Raw genomic sequence first — 17,417 nt, forward strand, 5'->3', positions numbered from 1 at the left:
GTCTGGGGGTGAGCAGGAGTCTGGGGCTGAGCAGGAGTCTGGGGGCTGAGCAGGAGTCTGGGGGCTGAGCAGGAGCCTGGGGGGCTAAGCAGGAGAATGGGGGATGAGAAGGAGTATGGGGCCAAGAGTCTGGGGGCTGAGCAGGAGTCTTGGGGCTGAGCAGGAGTCTGGGGCTGAGCAAGATTCTGGGTGCTGAGCAGGAGTCTGGGGGCTGAGCAGGAGCATGTGGGCTGAGCAGGAGTCTGGGGGTTGAGCAGGAGTCTGGGTGCTGAGCAGGAGTCTGGGGGCTGAGCAGGAGCATGTGGGCTGAGCAGGAGTATGGGGGATGAGAAGGAGTCTGGGGGCAGGAGTCTGGGGACTGAGCAGGACCCTAGGGGGCTGAGCAGGATTCTGGGTGCTGAGCAGGAGTCTTGGGGCTGAGCAGGAGTCTTGGGGCTGAGCAGGAGTCTGGGGGGTGATCAGGAGTCTGGGGGGTGAGCAGGAGTCTAGGGCTGAGCAGGTGTCTGGGGGCTGAGCAGGAGTATGGTGGATGAGAAGGAGTCTGGGGGCAGGAGTCTGGGGGCTGAGCAGGAGTCTTGGGACTGAGCGGGAGCATTGGGGGCCAAGCAGGAGCCTTTGGGCTGAGCAGGAGTCTTGGGGCTGAGCAGGAGTCTGAGGGCTGAGCATGGGTCCGGGGGCTGAGCATGGGTCTGGGGGCTGATCAGGAGTCTGGGGGCTGAGCAGGAGTCTGGGGGCTGAGCAGGAGCATGTGGGATGAGCAGGAGTCTGGGGGCTGAGGAGTAGGAGTCTGGGGACCGAGGAGGAGTCTGGGGGCTGAGCAGGATTCTGGTGGCTGAGGAGCAGGAGTCTGGGGGCTGAGGAGCAGGAGTCTGGGGGCTGAGGAGCAGGAGTCTGAGGGCTGAGGAGCAGGAGTTTGGGGGCAGGAGTCCGGGTCTGAGCAGGAGTCTGGGGGCTGAGCAGGAGTCTGGGGGCAGGAGTCTGGGGGCTGAGCAGGAGCCTATGGGGCTGAGCAGGATTCTGGGTGCTGAGCAGGAGTCTTGGGGCTGAGCAGGAGTCTTGGGGCTGAGCAGGAGTCTGGGGGGTGATCAGGAGTCTGGGGGGTGAGCAGGAGTCTAGGGCTGAGCAGGTGTCTGGGGGCTGAGCAGGAGTATGGGGGCTGAGCAGGAGTCTGGGGGGCTGAGCAGGAGTCTGGGGGCTGAGCAGGAGTCTGGGGGCTGAGCAGGAGTCTGTGGGGCTTAGCAGGAGTCTGGGGGCTGAGCAGGAGTCTGGGGGGTGAGCAGGAGGCTGGGGGGTGAGCAGGAGTCTGGGGCTGAGCAGGAGTCTGGGGGCTGAGCAGGAGTCTGGGGGCTGAGCAGGAGCCTGGGGGCTAAGCAGGAGAATGGGGGATGAGAAGGAGTATGGGGCCAAGAGTCTGGGGGCTGAGCAGGAGTCTTGGGGCTGAGCAAGAGTCTGGGGGATGAGCAGGAGTCTGGGGGGTGAGCAGGAGTCTGGGGCTGAGCAGGAGTCTGGGGGCTGAGCAGGAGTCTGGGGGCTGAGCAGGAGCCTGGGGGCTAAGCAGGAGAATGGGGGATGAGAAGGAGTATGGGGCCAAGAGTCTTGGGGCTGAGCAGGAGTCTGAGGGCTGAGCATGGGTCTGGGGGCTGAGCATGGGTCTGGGGGCTGATCAGGAGTCTGGGGGCTGAGCAGGAGTCTGGGGGCTGAGCAGGAGCATGTGGGATGAGCAGGAGTCTGGGGGCTGAGGAGTAGGAGTCTGGGGACCGAGGAGGAGTCTGGGGGCTGAGCAGGATTCTGGTGGTTGAGGAGCAGGAGTCTGGGGGCTGAGGAGCAGGAGTCTGGGGGCTGAGGAGCAGGAGTCTGAGGGCTGAGGAGCAGGAGTTTGGGGGCAGGAGTCCGGGTCTGAGCAGGAGTCTGGGGGCTGAGCAGGAGTCTGGGGGCAGGAGTCTGGGGGCTGAGCAGGAGCCTATGGGGCTGAGCAGGATTCTGGGTTCTTAGCAGGAGTCTTGGGGCTGAGCAGGAGTCTTGGGGCTGAGCAGGAGTCTGGGGGGTGATCAGGAGTCTGGGGGGTGAGCAGGAGTCTAGGGCTGAGCAGGTGTCTGGGGGCTGAGCAGGAGTATGGGGGCTGAGCAGGAGTCTGGGGGGCTGAGCAGGAGTCTGGGGGCTGAGCAGGAGTCTGGGGGCTGAGCAGGAGTCTGTGGGGCTTAGCAGGAGTCTGGGGGCTGAGCAGGAGTCTGGGGGGTGAGCAGGAGTCTGGGGGGTGAGCAGGAGTCTGGGGCTGAGCAGGAGTCTGGGGGCTGAGCAGGAGTCTGGGGGCTGAGCAGGAGCCTGGGGGCTAAGCAGGAGAATGGGGGATGAGAAGGAGTATGGGGCCAAGAGTCTGGGGGCTGAGCAGGAGTCTTGGGGCTGAGCAGGAGTCTGGGGCTGAGCAAGATTCTGGGTGCTGAGCAGGAGTCTGGGGGCTGAGCAGGAGCATGTGGGCTGAGCAGGAGTCTGGGGGCTGAGCAGGAGTCTGCAGGCTGAGCAGGAGTCTGGGGGCTGAGCAGGAGTCTGGGGGGTGAACAGGAGTCTGGGGCTGAGCAGGAGTCTGGGGGCTGAGCAGGAGCATGTGGGCTGAGCAGGAGTATGGGGGATGAGAAGGAGTCTGGGGGCAGGAGTCTGGGGGCTGAGCAGGAGCCTATGGGGCTGAGCAGGATTCTGGGTGCTGAGCAGGAGTCTTGGGGCTGAGCAGGAGTCTTGGGCTGAGCAGGAGTCTGGGGGGTGATCAGAAGTCTGGGGGGTGAGCAGGAGTCTAGGGCTGAGCAGGTGTCTGGGGGCTGAGCAGGAGTATGGTGGATGAGAAGGAGTCTGGGGGCAGGAGTCTGGGGGCTGAGCAGGAGTCTTGGGACTGAGCAGGAGCATTGGGGGCCAAGCAGGAGCCTTTGGGCTGAGCAGGAGTCTTGGGGCTGAGCAGGAGTCTGAGGGCTGAGCATGGGTCCGGGGGCTGAGCATGGGTCTGGGGCTGATCAGGAGTCTGGAGGCTGAGCAGGAGTCTGGGGGCTGAGCAGGAGCATGTGGGATGAGCAGGAGTCTGGGGGCTGAGGAGTAGGAGTCTGGGGACCGAGGAGGAGTCTGGGGGCTGAGCAGGATTCTGGTGGCTGAGGAGCAGGAGTCTGGGGGCTGAGGAGCAGGAGTCTGGGGGCTGAGGAGCAGGAGTCTGAGGGCTGAGGAGCAGGAGTTTGGGGGCAGGAGTCCGGGTCTGAGCAGGAGTCTGGGGGCTGAGCAGGAGTCTGGGGGCTGGAGCCTGGGTGCTAAGCAGGAGTGTGGGGCCTGAGCAGGAGTCTGGGGGCTGAGCAAGAGTCTGGGGCTGAGCAGGAGTCTGGGGGCTGAGCAGGAGTCTGGGGGCTGAGCAGGAGTCTGGGGGATGAGCAGGAGTCTAGGGGCAGGAGCCTGGGGGCTGAGCAGGAGCATGGTTTCTGAGCAGGAGCCTTGGGCAGAGCAGGGGTCTGGGGTTGAGGAGCAGGTGTCTGGGGGCTGATCAGGAGTTTGGGGGCTGAGCAGGAGTCTGGGGGCAGGAGCCTGGGGGCTGAGCAGGAGTCTGGGGGCTGAGCAGGAGTCTGGGGGCTTAGCAGGAGTCTGGGGTCTGAGCAGGAGTCTGGGGCTGATCAGGTGTCTGGGGGATGATCAGGAGTCTGGGGGCTTAGCAGGAGTCTGGGGGCTGATCAGGAGTCTGGGGGCTGAGCAGGAGTCAGGAGGCTGAGCAGGAGTCTGGGGGCTGAGCAGGAGTCTGGGGGTTGAGCAGGAGTCTGGGGGCTGATCAGGAGCATGTGGGCTGAGCAGGAGTCTGCAGGCTGAGCAGGAGTCTGGGAGCTGAGGAGTAGGAGTCTGGGGGCTGAGGAGGAGTCTGGGGCTGAGCAGGAGTCTGGGGGCTGGAGTCTGGGGCTGAGCAGGAGTCCGGGGCTGAGCAGGAGTCTGCAGGCTGAGCAGAAGTCTGGGGGCTGAGGAGTAGGAGTCTGGGGGCTGAGGAGGAACCAGGGGCGGAGGAGCAGGAGTCTGGGGGCTGAGGAGTAGGAGTCTGGGGGCTGAGGAGAAGCCAGGGGCTGAGGAGCAGGAGTCTGGGTGCTGGAGTCTGGGTGCTGAGCAGGAGTGTGGGGGCTGAGCAGGAGTCTGGGGGCTGAGCAAGAGTCTGGGGCTGAGCAGGAGTCTGGGGGCTGAGCTGGAGTCTGGCGGCTGAGCAGGAGTCTGGCGGCTGAGCAGGAGTCTGGGGCTTAGCAGGAGTCTGGGGGCTGAGCAGGAGTCTGGGGGGCTGAGCAGGAGTCTGGGGGCTGAGCAGGAGTCTGGGGGCTGAGCAGGAGTCTGTGGGGCTTAGCAGGAGTCTGGGGGGTGAGCAGGAGTCTGGGGGGTGAGCAGGAGTCTGGGGGATGAGCAGGAGTCTGGGGCTGAGCAGGAGTCTGGGGGCTGAGCAGGAGTCTGGGGCTGAGCAGGAGCCTGGGGGGCTAAGCAGGAGAATGGGGGATGAGAAGGAGTATGGGGCCAAGAGTCTGGGGGCTGAGCAGGAGTCTTGGGACTGAGCAGGAGTCTGGGGCTGAGCAAGATTCTGGGTGCTGAGCAGGAGTCTGGGGGCTGAGCAGGAGCATGTGGGCTGAGCAGGAGTCTGGGGGTTGAGCAGGAGTCTGGGTGCTGAGCAGGAGTCTGGGGCTGAGCAGGAGCATGTGGGCTGAGCAGGAGTATGGGGGATGAGAAGGAGTCTGGGGGCAGGAGTCTGGGGACTGAGCAGGAGCCTATGGGGCTGAGCAGGATTCTGGGTGCTGAGCAGGAGTCTTGGGGCTGAGCAGGAGTCTTGGGGCTGAGCAGGAGTCTGGGGGGTGAGCAGGAGTCTAGGGCTGAGCAGGTGTCTGGGGGCTGAGCAGGAGTATGGTGGATGAGAAGGAGTCTGGGGCAGGAGTCTGGGGGCTGAGCAGGAGTCTTGGGACTGAGCAGGAGCATTGGGGGCCAAGCAGGAGCCTTTGGGCTGAGCAGGAGTCTTGGGGCTGAGCAGGAGTCTGAGGGCTGAGCATGGTTCCGGGGGCTGAGCATGGGTCTGGGGGCTGATCAGGAGTCTGGGGGCTGAGCAGGAGTCTGGGGGCTGAGCAGGAGCATGTGGGATGAGCAGGAGTCTGGGGGCTGAGGAGTAGGAGTCTGGGGACCGAGGAGGAGTCTGGGGGCTGAGCAGGATTCTGGTGGTTGAGGAGCAGGAGTCTGGGGGCTGAGGAGCAGGAGTCTGGGGGCTGAGGAGCAGGAGTCTGAGGGCTGAGGAGCAGGAGTTTGGGGGCAGGAGTCCGGGGCTGAGCAGGAGTCTCGGGCTGAGCAGGAGTCTGGGGGCTGGAGCCTGGGTGCTAAGCAGGAGTGTGGGGCCTGAGCAGGAGTCTGGGGGCTGAGCAAGAGTCTGGGGCTGAGCAGGAGTCTGGGGGCTGAGCAGGAGTCTGGGGGGGCTGAGCAGGAGTCTGGGGGCTGAGCAGGAGTCTGGGTGATGAACAGGAGCCTAGGGGCAGGAGCCTGGGGGCTGAGCAGGAGCATGGTTTCTGAGCAGGAGCCTTGGGGCAGAGCAGGGGTCTGGGGTTGAGGAGCAGGTGTCTGGGGGCTGATCAGGAGTTTGGGGGCTGAGCAGGAGTCTGGGGGCTGAGCAGGAGTCTGGGGGCTTAGCAGGAGTCTGGGGTCTGAGCAGGAGTCTGGGGCTGATCAGGTGTCTGGGGGATGATCAGGAGTCTAGGGGCTTAGCAGGAGTCTGGGGCTGAGCAGGAGTCTGGGGGCTGAGCAGGAGTCTGGAGGCTGAGCAGGAGTCTGGGGGCTGAGCAGGAGTCTGGGGGTTGAGCACGAGTCTGGGGACTGAATAGGAGCATGTGGGCTGAGCAGGAGTCTGCAGGCTGAGCAGGAGTCTGGGAGCTGAGGAGTAGGAGTCTGGGGGCTGAGGAGGAGTCTGGGGCTGAGCAGGAGTCTGGGGGCTGGAGTCTGGGGCTGAGCAGGAGTCCGGGGCTGAGCAGGAGTCTGCAGGCTGAGCAGGAGTCTGGGGGCTGAGGAGTAGGAGTCTGGGGGCTGAGGAGGAGCCAGGGGCTGAGGAGCAGGAGTCTGGGGGCTGAGGAGTAGGAGTCTGGGGCTGATCAGGTGTCTGGGGGATGATCAGGAGTCTAGGGGCTTAGCAGGAGTCTGGGGGCTGAGCAGGAGTCTGGGGGCTGAGCAGGAGTCTGGAGGCTGAGCAGGAGTCTGGGGGCTGAGCAGGAGTCTGGGGTTGAGCACGAGTCTGGGGGCTGAATAGGAGCATGTGGGCTGAGCAGGAGTCTGCAGGCTGAGCAGGAGTCTGGGAGCTGAGGAGTAGGAGTCTGGGGGCTGAGGAGGAGTCTGGGGCTGAGCAGGAGTCTGGGGGCTGGAGTCTGGGGCTGAGCAGGAGTCCGGGGCTGAGCAGGAGTCTGCAGGCTGAGCAGGAGTCTTGGGGCTGAGGAGTAGGAGTCTGGGGGCTGAGGAGGAACCAGGGGCGGAGGAGCAGGAGTCTGGGGGCTGAGGAGTAGGAGTCTGGGGGCTGAGGAGAAGCCAGGGGCTGCGGAGCAGGAGTCTGGGTGCTGGAGTCTGGGTGCTGAGCAGGAGTGTGGGGGCTGAGCAGGAGTCTGGGGGCTGAGCAAGAGTCTGGGGCTGAGCAGGAGTCTGGGGGCTGAGCTGGAGTCTGGCGGCTGAGCAGGAGTCTGGCGGCTGAGCAGGAGTCTGGGGCTTAGCAGGAGTCTGGGGGCTGAGCAGGAGTCTGGGGGGCTGAGCAGGAGTCTGGGGGCTGAGCAGGAGTCTGGGGGCGCTGAGCAGGAGTCTGTGGGGCTTAGCAGGAGTCTGGGGGCCGAGCAGGAGTCTGGGGGGTGAGCAGGAGTCTGGGGGATGAGCAGGAGTCTGGGGCTGAGCAGGAGTCTGGGGGCTGAGCAGGAGTCTGGGGGCTGAGCCGGAGCCTGGGGGGCTAAGCAGGAGAATGGGGGATGAGAAGGAGTATGGGGCCAAGAGTCTGGGGGCTGAGCAGGAGTCTTGGGACTGAGCAGGAGTCTGGGGCTGAGCAAGATTCTGGGTGCTGAGCAGGAGTCTGGGGGCAGGAGTCTGGGGGCTGAGCAGGAGTCTTGGGACTGAGCAGGAGCATTGGGGGCCAAGCAGGAGCCTTTGGGCTGAGCAGGAGTCTTGGGGCTGAGCAGGAGTCTGAGGGCTGAGCATGGGTCCGGGGGCTGAGCATGGGTCTGGGGCTGATCAGGAGTCTGGAGGCTGAGCAGGAGTCTGGGGGCTGAGCAGGAGCATGTGGGATGAGCAGGAGTCTGGGGGCTGAGGAGTAGGAGTCTGGGGACCGAGGAGGAGTCTGGGGGCTGAGCAGGATTCTGGTGGCTGAGGAGCAGGAGTCTGGGGGCTGAGGAGCAGGAGTCTGGGGGCTGAGGAGCAGGAGTCTGAGGGCTGAGGAGCAGGAGTTTGGGGGCAGGAGTCCGGGTCTGAGCAGGAGTCTGGGGGCTGAGCAGGAGTCTGGGGGCTGGAGCCTGGGTGCTAAGCAGGAGTGTGGGGCCTGAGCAGGAGTCTGGGGGCTGAGCAAGAGTCTGGGGCTGAGCAGGAGTCTGGGGGCTGAGCAGGAGTCTGGGGGCTGAGCAGGAGTCTGGGGGATGAGCAGGAGTCTAGGGGCAGGAGCCTGGGGGCTGAGCAGGAGCATGGTTTCTGAGCAGGAGCCTTGGGCAGAGCAGGGGTCTGGGGTTGAGGAGCAGGTGTCTGGGGGCTGATCAGGAGTTTGGGGGCTGAGCAGGAGTCTGGGGGCAGGAGCCTGGGGGCTGAGCAGGAGTCTGGGGGCTGAGCAGGAGTCTGGGGGCTTAGCAGGAGTCTGGGGTCTGAGCAGGAGTCTGGGGCTGATCAGGTGTCTGGGGGATGATCAGGAGTCTGGGGGCTTGGCAGGAGTCTGGGGGCTGATCAGGAGTCTGGGGGCTGAGCAGGAGTCAGGAGGCTGAGCAGGAGTCTGGGGGCTGAGCAGGAGTCTGGGGGTTGAGCAGGAGTCTGGGGGCTGATCAGGAGCATGTGGGCTGAGCAGGAGTCTGCAGGCTGAGCAGGAGTCTGGGAGCTGAGGAGTAGGAGTCTGGGGGCTGAGGAGGAGTCTGGGGCTGAGCAGGAGTCTGGGGGCTGGAGTCTGGGGCTGAGCAGGAGTCCGGGGCTGAGCAGGAGTCTGCAGGCTGAGCAGGAGTCTGGGGGCTGAGGAGTAGGAGTCTGGGGGCTGAGGAGGAACCAGGGGCGGAGGAGCAGGAGTCTGGGGGCTGAGGAGTAGGAGTCTGGGGGCTGAGGAGAAGCCAGGGGCTGAGGAGCAGGAGTCTGGGTGCTGGAGTCTGGGTGCTGAGCAGGAGTGTGGGGGCTGAGCAGGAGTCTGGGGGCTGAGCAAGAGTCTGGGGCTGAGCAGGAGTCTGGGGGCTGAGCTGGAGTCTGGCGGCTGAGCAGGAGTCTGGCGGCTGAGCAGGAGTCTGGGGCTTAGCAGGAGTCTGGGGGCTGAGCAGGAGTCTGGGGGGCTGAGCAGGAGTCTGGGGGCTGAGCAGGAGTCTGGGGGCTGAGCAGGAGTCTGTGGGGCTTAGCAGGAGTCTGGGGGCCGAGCAGGAGTCTGGGGGGTGAGCAGGAGTCTGGGGGATGAGCAGGAGTCTGGGGCTGAGCAGGAGTCTGGGGGCTGAGCAGGAGTCTGGGGGCTGAGCAGGAGCCTGGGGGGCTAAGCAGGAGAATGGGGGATGAGAAGGAGTATGGGGCCAAGAGTCTGGGGGCTGAGCAGGAGTCTTGGGACTGAGCAGGAGTCTGGGGCTGAGCAAGATTCTGGGTGCTGAGCAGGAGTCTGGGGGCTGAGCAGGAGCATGTGGGCTGAGCAGGAGTCTGGGGGTTGAGCAGGAGTCTGGGTGCTGAGCAGGAGTCTGGGGGCTGAGCAGGAGCATGTGGGCTGAGCAGGAGTATGGGGGATGAGAAGGAGTCTGGGGGCAGGAGTCTGGGGACTGAGCAGGAGCCTATGGGGCTGAGCAGGATTCTGGGTGCTGAGCAGGAGTCTTGGGGCTGAGCAGGAGTCTTGGGGCTGAGCAGGAGTCTGGGGGGTGATCAGGAGTCTGGGGGGTGAGCAGGAGTCTAGGGCTGAGCAGGTGTCTGGGGGCTGAGCAGGAGTATGGTGGATGAGAAGGAGTCTGGGGGCAGGAGTCTGGGGGCTGAGCAGGAGTCTTGGGACTGAGCAGGAGCATTGGGGGCCAAGCAGGAGCCTTTGGGCTGAGCAGGAGTCTTGGGGCTGAGCAGGAGTCTGAGGGCTGAGCATGGTTCCGGGGGCTGAGCATGGGTCTGGGGGCTGATCAGGAGTCTGGGGGCTGAGCAGGAGTCTGGGGGCTGAGCAGGAGCATGTGGGATGAGCAGGAGTCTGGGGGCTGAGGAGTAGGAGTCTGGGGACCGAGGAGGAGTCTGGGGGCTGAGCAGGATTCTGGTGGCTGAGGAGCAGGAGTCTGGGGGCTGAGGAGCAGGAGTCTGGGGGCTGAGGAGCAGGAGTCTGAGGGCTGAGGAGCAGGAGTTTGGGGGCAGGAGTCCGGGGCTGAGCAGGAGTCTCGGGCTGAGCAGGAGTCTGGGGGCTGGAGCCTGGGTGCTAAGCAGGAGTGTGGGGCCTGAGCAGGAGTCTGGGGGCTGAGCAAGAGTCTGGGGCTGAGCAGGAGTCTGGGGGCTGAGCAGGAGTCTGGGGGGGCTGAGCAGGAGTCTGGGGGCTGAGCAGGAGTCTGGGTGATGAACAGGAGTCTAGGGGCAGGAGCCTGGGGGCTGAGCAGGAGCATGGTTTCTGAGCAGGAGCCTTGGGGCAGAGCAGGGGTCTGGGGTTGAGGAGCAGGTGTCTGGGGGCTGATCAGGAGTTTGGGGGCTGAGCAGGAGTCTGGGGGCTGAGCAGGAGTCTGAGGGCTTAGCAGGAGTCTGGGGTCTGAGCAGGAGTCTGGGGCTGATCAGGTGTCTGGGGGATGATCAGGAGTCTAGGGGCTTAGCAGGAGTCTGGGGGCTGAGCAGGAGTCTGGGGGCTGAGCAGGAGTCTGGAGGCTGAGCAGGAGTCTGGGGGCTGAGCAGGAGTCTGGGGGTTGAACACGAGTCTGGGGGCTGAATAGGAGCATGTGGGCTGAGCAGGAGTCTGCAGGCTGAGCAGGAGTCTGGGAGCTGAGGAGTAGGAGTCTGGGGGCTGAGGAGGAGTCTGGGGCTGAGCAGGAGTCTGGGGGCTGGAGTCTGGGGCTGAGCAGGAGTCCGGGGCTGAGCAGGAGTCTGCAGGCTGAGCAGGAGTCTGGGGGCTGAGGAGTAGGAGTCTGGGGGCTGAGGAGGAGCCAGGGGCTGAGGAGCAGGAGTCTGGGGGCTGAGGAGTAGGAGTCTGGGGCTGATCAGGTGTCTGGGGGATGATCAGGAGTCTAGGGGCTTAGCAGGAGTCTGGGGGCTGAGCAGGAGTCTGGGGGCTGAGCAGGAGTCTGGAGGCTGAGCAGGAGTCTGGGGGCTGAGCAGGAGTCTGGGGGTTGAGCACGAGTCTGGGGGCTGAATAGGAGCGTGTGGGCTGAGCAGGAGTCTGCAGGCTGAGCAGGAGTCTGGGAGCTGAGGAGTAGGAGTCTGGGGGCTGAGGAGGAGTCTGGGGCTGAGCAGGAGTCTGGGGGCTGGAGTCTGGGGCTGAGCAGGAGTCCGGGGCTGAGCAGGAGTCTGCAGGCTGAGCAGGAGTCTGGGGGCTGAGGAGTAGGAGTCTGGGGGCTGAGGAGGAACCAGGGGCGGAGGAGCAGGAGTCTGGGGGCTGAGGAGTAGGAGTCTGGGGGCTGAGGAGAAGCCAGGGGCTGAGGAGCAGGAGTCTGGGTGCTGGAGTCTGGGTGCTGAGCAGGAGTGTGGGGGCTGAGCAGGAGTCTGGGGGCTGAGCAAGAGTCTGGGGCTGAGCAGGAGTCTGGGGGCTGAGCTGGAGTCTGGCGGCTGAGCAGGAGTCTGGTGGCTGAGCAGGAGTCTGGGGCTTAGCAGGAGTCTGGGGGCTGAGCAGGAGTCTGGGGGGCTGAGCAGGAGTCTGGGGGCTGAGCAGGAGTCTGGGGGCTGAGCAGGAGTCTGTGGGGCTTAGCAGGAGTCTGGGGGCCGAGCAGGAGTCTGGGGGGTGAGCAGGAGTCTGGGGGATGAGCAGGAGTCTGGGGCTGAGCAGGAGTCTGGGGGCTGAGCAGGAGTCTGGGGGCTGAGCAGGAGCCTGGGGGGCTAAGCAGGAGAATGGGGGATGAGAAGGAGTATGGGGCCAAGAGTCTGGGGGCTGAGCAGGAGTCTTGGGACTGAGCAGGAGTCTGGGGCTGAGCAAGATTCTGGGTGCTGAGCAGGAGTCTGGGGGCTGAGCAGGAGCATGTGGGCTGAGCAGGAGTCTGGGGGTTGAGCAGGAGTCTGGGTGCTGAGCAGGAGTCTGGGGGCTGAGCAGGAGCATGTGGGCTGAGCAGGAGTATGGGGGATGAGAAGGAGTCTGGGGGCAGGAGTCTGGGGACTGAGCAGGAGCCTATGGGGCTGAGCAGGATTCTGGGTGCTGAGCAGGAGTCTTGGGGCTGAGCAGGAGTCTTGGGGCTGAGCAGGAGTCTGGGGGGTGATCAGGAGTCTGGGGGGTGAGCAGGAGTCTAGGGCTGAGCAGGTGTCTGGGGCTGAGCAGGAGTATGGTGGATGAGAAGGAGTCTGGGGGCAGGAGTCTGGGGGCTGAGCAGGAGTCTTGGGACTGAGCAGGAGCATTGGGGGCCAAGCAGGAGCCTTTGGGCTGAGCAGGAGTCTTGGGGCTGAGCAGGAGTCTGAGGGCTGAGCATGGGTCCGGGGGCTGAGCATGGGTCTGGGGGCTGATCAGGAGTCTGGGGGCTGAGCAGGAGTCTGGGGGCTGAGCAGGAGCATGTGGGATGAGCAGGAGTCTGGGGGCTGAGGAGTAGGAGTCTGGGGACCGAGGAGGAGTCTGGGGGCTGAGCAGGATTCTGGTGGCTGAGGAGCAGGAGTCTGGGGGCTGAGGAGCAGGAGTCTGGGGGCTGAGGAGCAGGAGTCTGAGGGCTGAGGAGCAGGAGTTTGGGGGCAGGAGTCCGGGGCTGAGCAGGAGTCTCGGGCTGAGCAGGAGTCTGGGGGCTGGAGCCTGGGTGCTAAGCAGGAGTGTGGGGCCTGAGCAGGAGTCTGGGGGCTGAGCAAGAGTCTGGGGCTGAGCAGGAGTCTGGGGGCTGAGCAGGAGTCTGGGGGCTGAGCAAGAGTCTGGGGCTGAGCAGGAGTCTGGGGGCTGAGCAGGAGTCTGGGGGGGCTGAGCAGGAGTCTGGGGGCTGAGCAGGAGTCTGGGTGATGAACAGGAGTCTAGGGGCAGGAGCCTGGGGGCTGAGCAGGAGCATGGTTTCTGAGCAGGAGCCTTGGGGCCGAGCAGGGGTCTGGGGTTGAGGAGCAGGTGTCTGGGGGCTGATCAGGAGTTTGGGGGCTGAGCAGGAGTCTGGGGGCTGAGCAGGAGTCTGGGGGCTTAGCAGGAGTCTGGGGTCTGAGCAGGAGTCTGGGGCTGATCAGGTGTCTGGGGGATGATCAGGAGTCTAGGGGCTTAGCAGGAGTCTGGGGGCTGAGCAGGAGTCTGGGGGCTGAGCAGGAGTCTGGAGGCTGAGCAGGAGTCTGGGGGCTGAGCAGGAGTCTGGGGGTTGAGCACGAGTCTGGGGGCTGAATAGGAGCATGTGGGCTGAGCAGGAGTCTGCAGGCTGAGCAGGAGTCTGGGAGCTGAGGAGTAGGAGTCTGGGGGCTGAGGAGGAGTCTGGGGCTGAGCAGGAGTCTGGTGGCTCAGCAGGAGTCTGGGGGCTGAGGAGCAGGAGTCTTGGGGCTGAGCAGGAGTCTGGGGGCTGAGGAGCAGGAGTCTGGGGGCTGAGGAGCAGGAGTCTGGGGGCTGAGGAGCAGGAGTCTGAGGGCTGAGGAGCAGGAGTCTGGGGGCAGGAGTCCGGGGCTGAGCAGGAGTCTGGGGGCTGAGCTGGAGCCTGGGGGCTGAGCATGAGTCTGGGGGCTGAGCAGGAGTATGGGGCTTAGCAGAAGTCTGGGGGCTGAGCAGGAGTCTGGGGGCTGACCAGGAGTCTAGGGCGCTGAGCAGGAGTCTGGGTGCTGAGCAGGAGTCTGGGGGGCTTAGCAGGAGTCTGGGGGCTGAGCAGGAGTCTTGGGAATGAGCAGGAGCCTTGGGGCTGAGCAGGCGCCTGTGGGCTGAGCAGGAACCTATGGGGCTGAGCAGGATTCTGGGTGCTGAGCAGGAGTCTGGGGGCTGAGCAGGAGTCTAGGGGCTGAGCAGGAGTCTTGGGGCTGAGCAGGAGTCTGGGGGCTGAGCAGGAGTGTTAGAAATGGGATCCCTGGCTGGCCAGGGCTTTCGCCAAAGTCAGTCAGAGACCACCACTCCTAAGTCAGGGCAAGTGAGTTACACGCCAAGATAACCCCTGCTCACCCTCTAGGTAACGTGGCGCGAGCAGCAGGGCTAAACTCGGAGGCGATGTGAGTTAAGTATTTCCGCACGCACCCCAGCAACAACACCCAGGCCCACCACAAAGGAAACTCCGCACAAGGTTATATATGAAAATAGCCTTTGTATTACACCAAAACACATTAGATGAAAACACACCCTTTACAATGTGCCAACAGGCACGGGCAGAATTTACAGGGGATATGTACAAGACAGGGCCACATGGACCACTGTCAGGAATCAGCACTTTAAGAAGTAACAGTTTTAGAAATAGCACTTAGAATGTAAAATCACTGTAGCACACAACCAGTAACTACTGGTAACCAGGACCTCACTAGCACCACCTGTACTAGGAGAAAAACAACCACCTAAGTATCACAATACCTGTAGGGGTGTAAGCACATAACACATGATGCATAAACATACATTCAGCGGTGTAAGGAAGGAAAACACATGATCCATCAACAATACATTCAGAGGTGTAAGAACAAGGCACATGACGCATAAAAACACATTCAGAGGTGCAGAAAGAACAATTGCGCCAAACTCACATAAGTCACCACCTGTGACTGTCCCTAGGCCAACTGGCCTCTCTAGGGCTAGGACGCCCTGTGTCCAAAGTCAGGGGGCCTAAACGTGGCAGCTGCCCACGAAGTGCTGGGCAGCTGAAAGACAAGGATGGTCCAACGTTGGAGCCTCGCTGGGCTCTGAATAAACAAATGGCCCCTGAGCCTCTCCAGGCTCTCAAAGATACTGGTGGCGCATGAGCCCCTCGTGGGCTCTCAGTAACCAAAATGCCCCTTTGAGCCTTCCTGGGCTCATGAACACATGGGGCCGCTTCGGGGAGAAAGAAGACAGCTCTTGCAATCTTTGGAGTCTCTCACGGGAGAGTCGACACAACCAACTGCCCCCCCACGAGCCTTGCAGGCTCTAGGACGATGTGGGCAGACGTTGGAGTCCTGCTCGGGGAACTCTGAAGAACCAACTGCTCCCATCAGTAGAGTCCCCCCCTTCTTTGGGGGACTCGAGATAAAAAAAAAATGCCAACAAGAGCCTCGGTGGCTCTAAAACAATATCCTCGCGCTGGAGGGGAGGGGTGGGCACCGGCAATGTGCCCCGACGCCTCCCTCTCCTCCAAGCTGCACCGGAGCCCCACTCACCGGTTTCTGGCGGCCGCTCCTCGGGTCTCCCGGCTCCTTCTCTCCCTCGGCAGCTGCGGGGCTTGTGGTAAATTAAATTTACTTATTACCTCATTTCTGAATTTCTATGCTTAATAAATCATAATTTCTTGTCAATGCAAAGCGAGAAGTCCGTGGTGCTCAAATGAAGGAGGAGGAGACCAATAACTCGAGTTAAGGGGAGCGCTTCCAGCACCAAGCGGGCACAGGAGCAATCTCTCAAATCCCTCTCTTGAAGTGGGTGTTTTTATTTTCAACAGCAGGGCATTTATACAGTCTTGGTCACGAGGCAAAATAGAGGAACAAACAGGTCGTGGCAGATAGAGGAACAAAGATCAGCAAGAGGAGCAGATTGTGAAGAAATGGGGGCGTGTCTTAGGCTTCGTGAGGGGACTTGCGATGTGAAATAGTCTGACAGTTGGAAGGGGGAGGCTTCTTCATTTGGGGTTTGTGCACGTGCTTCATGTCAAAAACAGGAACCATCTTGTGTAAAACAGGAGCTATCTTGCTGGTTCTGGGAATTGGCTGAACCACAAGAGTCAAAAAGAGGAACTATCTTGTGTAAAACAGAGACCATCTGCTCTCTGGCTTGCAGTAACTATTTCTTAAAACAGGAACAATCTGCTGGTTCTGGGAATTGGCTGAAGCACAGGAAGGGGTGGTCAATGAACTAAGATGCCAGGTGCAGGGTGTCTTACAGTTAAGAACAGGAACTATCTGCTGCTGGTTCCCAGAATTGGCAGAACCACAGAAATGTGTGTGTTCACAGTGTACAACCTTGTGCTTCCTCTTTCAGTTGGGGGTGGTCACAGGGCAGTTGGTGTGACAGGCTGAGTTACCAACAATGGACAGGATGTGGCTGAGTCTCTGGCACAACTGGGGGAAGGCACACAGGCAGGCTTCTTGGAATTGGCTCGACCACAAGGAGCAGGGGATTGTGCAAGATTCAATGGGGACGTGGAGGACAGTTTTCAGACAAGTTGCTGAGAGCATGTCACACACAAAATGGGTGTTTGTCTGAGAAAAATGGCTGTCAGGCAGAAACAGGGAAATGATGGGGCACAATTGTCAATTTTATTTCCACATTCCCTCCTTGCCCCAGAGTGTACCTACATTATATCTCAATTTGCATGAGATCATTTATACATTCTTGTAACATGATTCTTTCCCTTTCTCTCTGCTGGACAAGTGGTTTAGGAATGCATTTTGCAGCGCATAGACCGCACAGGGCAGGACCACATTGGATGCAAAGGCAGCATCCAGTTATTATCAGGAATATTATACCTGCTGCTGACAGCAGTTGCCATCCCCAGGACAATATTATCTTCCAGAACCAGTCAGACCACGTCCAAGTGCCAGGTTCTTGATGTAAACTTACGGCTATCTTGTGTAATTTTGTTATGGCCGTGTATACAGATGGGGAATTATCAGGAATAAATATACAGCAGCTAGAGCCTATAATTTTACAGGCTCCGCCTCTGTCAGCCAAGATGATGTCAAGGACAAGGCGATTTTGGAGAGTAACCAGTCGTATGGCAGACTGCTCCTGGGTTAAGCTCCCAAGGGCAGACGCCGTCTGGTTTACAACAGCCTCTAAGGTCCTTGTCAACCTGCGTATAAGCTTGCTGTTCTGTACAGGGCCAACAAAGAAGAAGAACCCTTTGTTAAAATCTGTATACTGTTCCCATGAGATTTCCGTTTGGTCAACCAAGGAGGTATCGATCATTCTTTTATGTCTGACATGGGGCACTAGGAGGTCTCGGTGGTAAGTGGATGGGGCCACAAAGACAGGGGGTAACAGGAATGTTATATAGCAAGTTCCCCCCCCAGTTCAAGGGCAGCTGCACATAGGCCGTTTGGCCACAGACGAAATAAGTATGGCGAGATGCTAGGAATGAGGACTTTCCTCTGTCTTCAAAACTTATAGTGGTATGACAGTCACTGTGTCCTAATGGAACAGAGCCATTTTTCTGGATGCACAGGTGTCCTTTTACTGGTGAGACCGAGATGGAAGGGGGACCAGCATTTTTTTTAGGTTTGGTATTTAACATCTTGTAGGACATGGTCATGTTCCCTTGCTTGAATTCTTCACTTTCTAGGACTGTACCTTTCGCCTGAGGATCTCCCTCCTTATTAGGGTAACAGGCAGTATTGAGTACCTTGTTTAAATCCCCCCAAGGCCACCCATTCTTGCATGAAATATTTCCGTCAGGGCAGGAGATAGGGGTAGTATCGTCAGCTGTTATTAGGGCGAACCAGGCTTCACAAGTTCCATTATAAGAGAATGGGAAAGGAAAAAGAGGCATCCCTCCCTTTTTCTGATGAGGTGGGATGCGGCCACATATCCAACAATTGGTGCTATTACTGGCCTGCTGAGTGTGGTGTAGCATCTGTATGAAGGTATTGTTTCGCAAGGCTAGTCTATGGGCTTGTTCATGAGGGGGTAGGTCGTGATAGGTGTGTTCCTGAGTGCTGTTGGGTGTATGAGAGGTGTGTTGTGTTGGAGGAAAAACAGTGTGGAGAATCCAACCAAGACACGTCATAACTGCCATGAGGAAAAATAATACTGTCAAACATATAGTAGGACCATTATGTCTTTTTCTAGAGTTCATTTTTTTTTCTCCCACATAGTCAAGGTGTTAAAATCCATTCCCATGCTCCAACCGCTTCACCACTGGACCGACGCCCAATGGACTTAATTAGCCAGAGTCCGAATGGCAGACCTTAACTTTGATTTGTAGTCCTGTTGTGGGGTTAGTTCCAAAGGCAATAAAGATTGTTCAGTCACAATGTCAGTGGGATTGGCAGGGCCATCAGCAACAGTGTCTTTT

General features: G+C 60.9%; 1 pseudogene; it reads right to left on the reverse strand.

The window, feature by feature from the left end:
• Window positions 1–15,700: 15,700 nt before the first annotated feature.
• Window positions 15,701–17,198, reverse strand: LOC147693191 (endogenous retrovirus group V member 1 Env polyprotein-like; annotated as a pseudogene).
• Between the last annotated feature and the right edge of the window lie 219 nt (window positions 17,199–17,417).

Source organism: Lissotriton vulgaris, chromosome 8, assembly GCF_964263255.1.
Source record: "Lissotriton vulgaris chromosome 8, aLisVul1.2, whole genome shotgun sequence".
Taxonomy (NCBI): Eukaryota; Metazoa; Chordata; class Amphibia; order Caudata; family Salamandridae; genus Lissotriton; species Lissotriton vulgaris.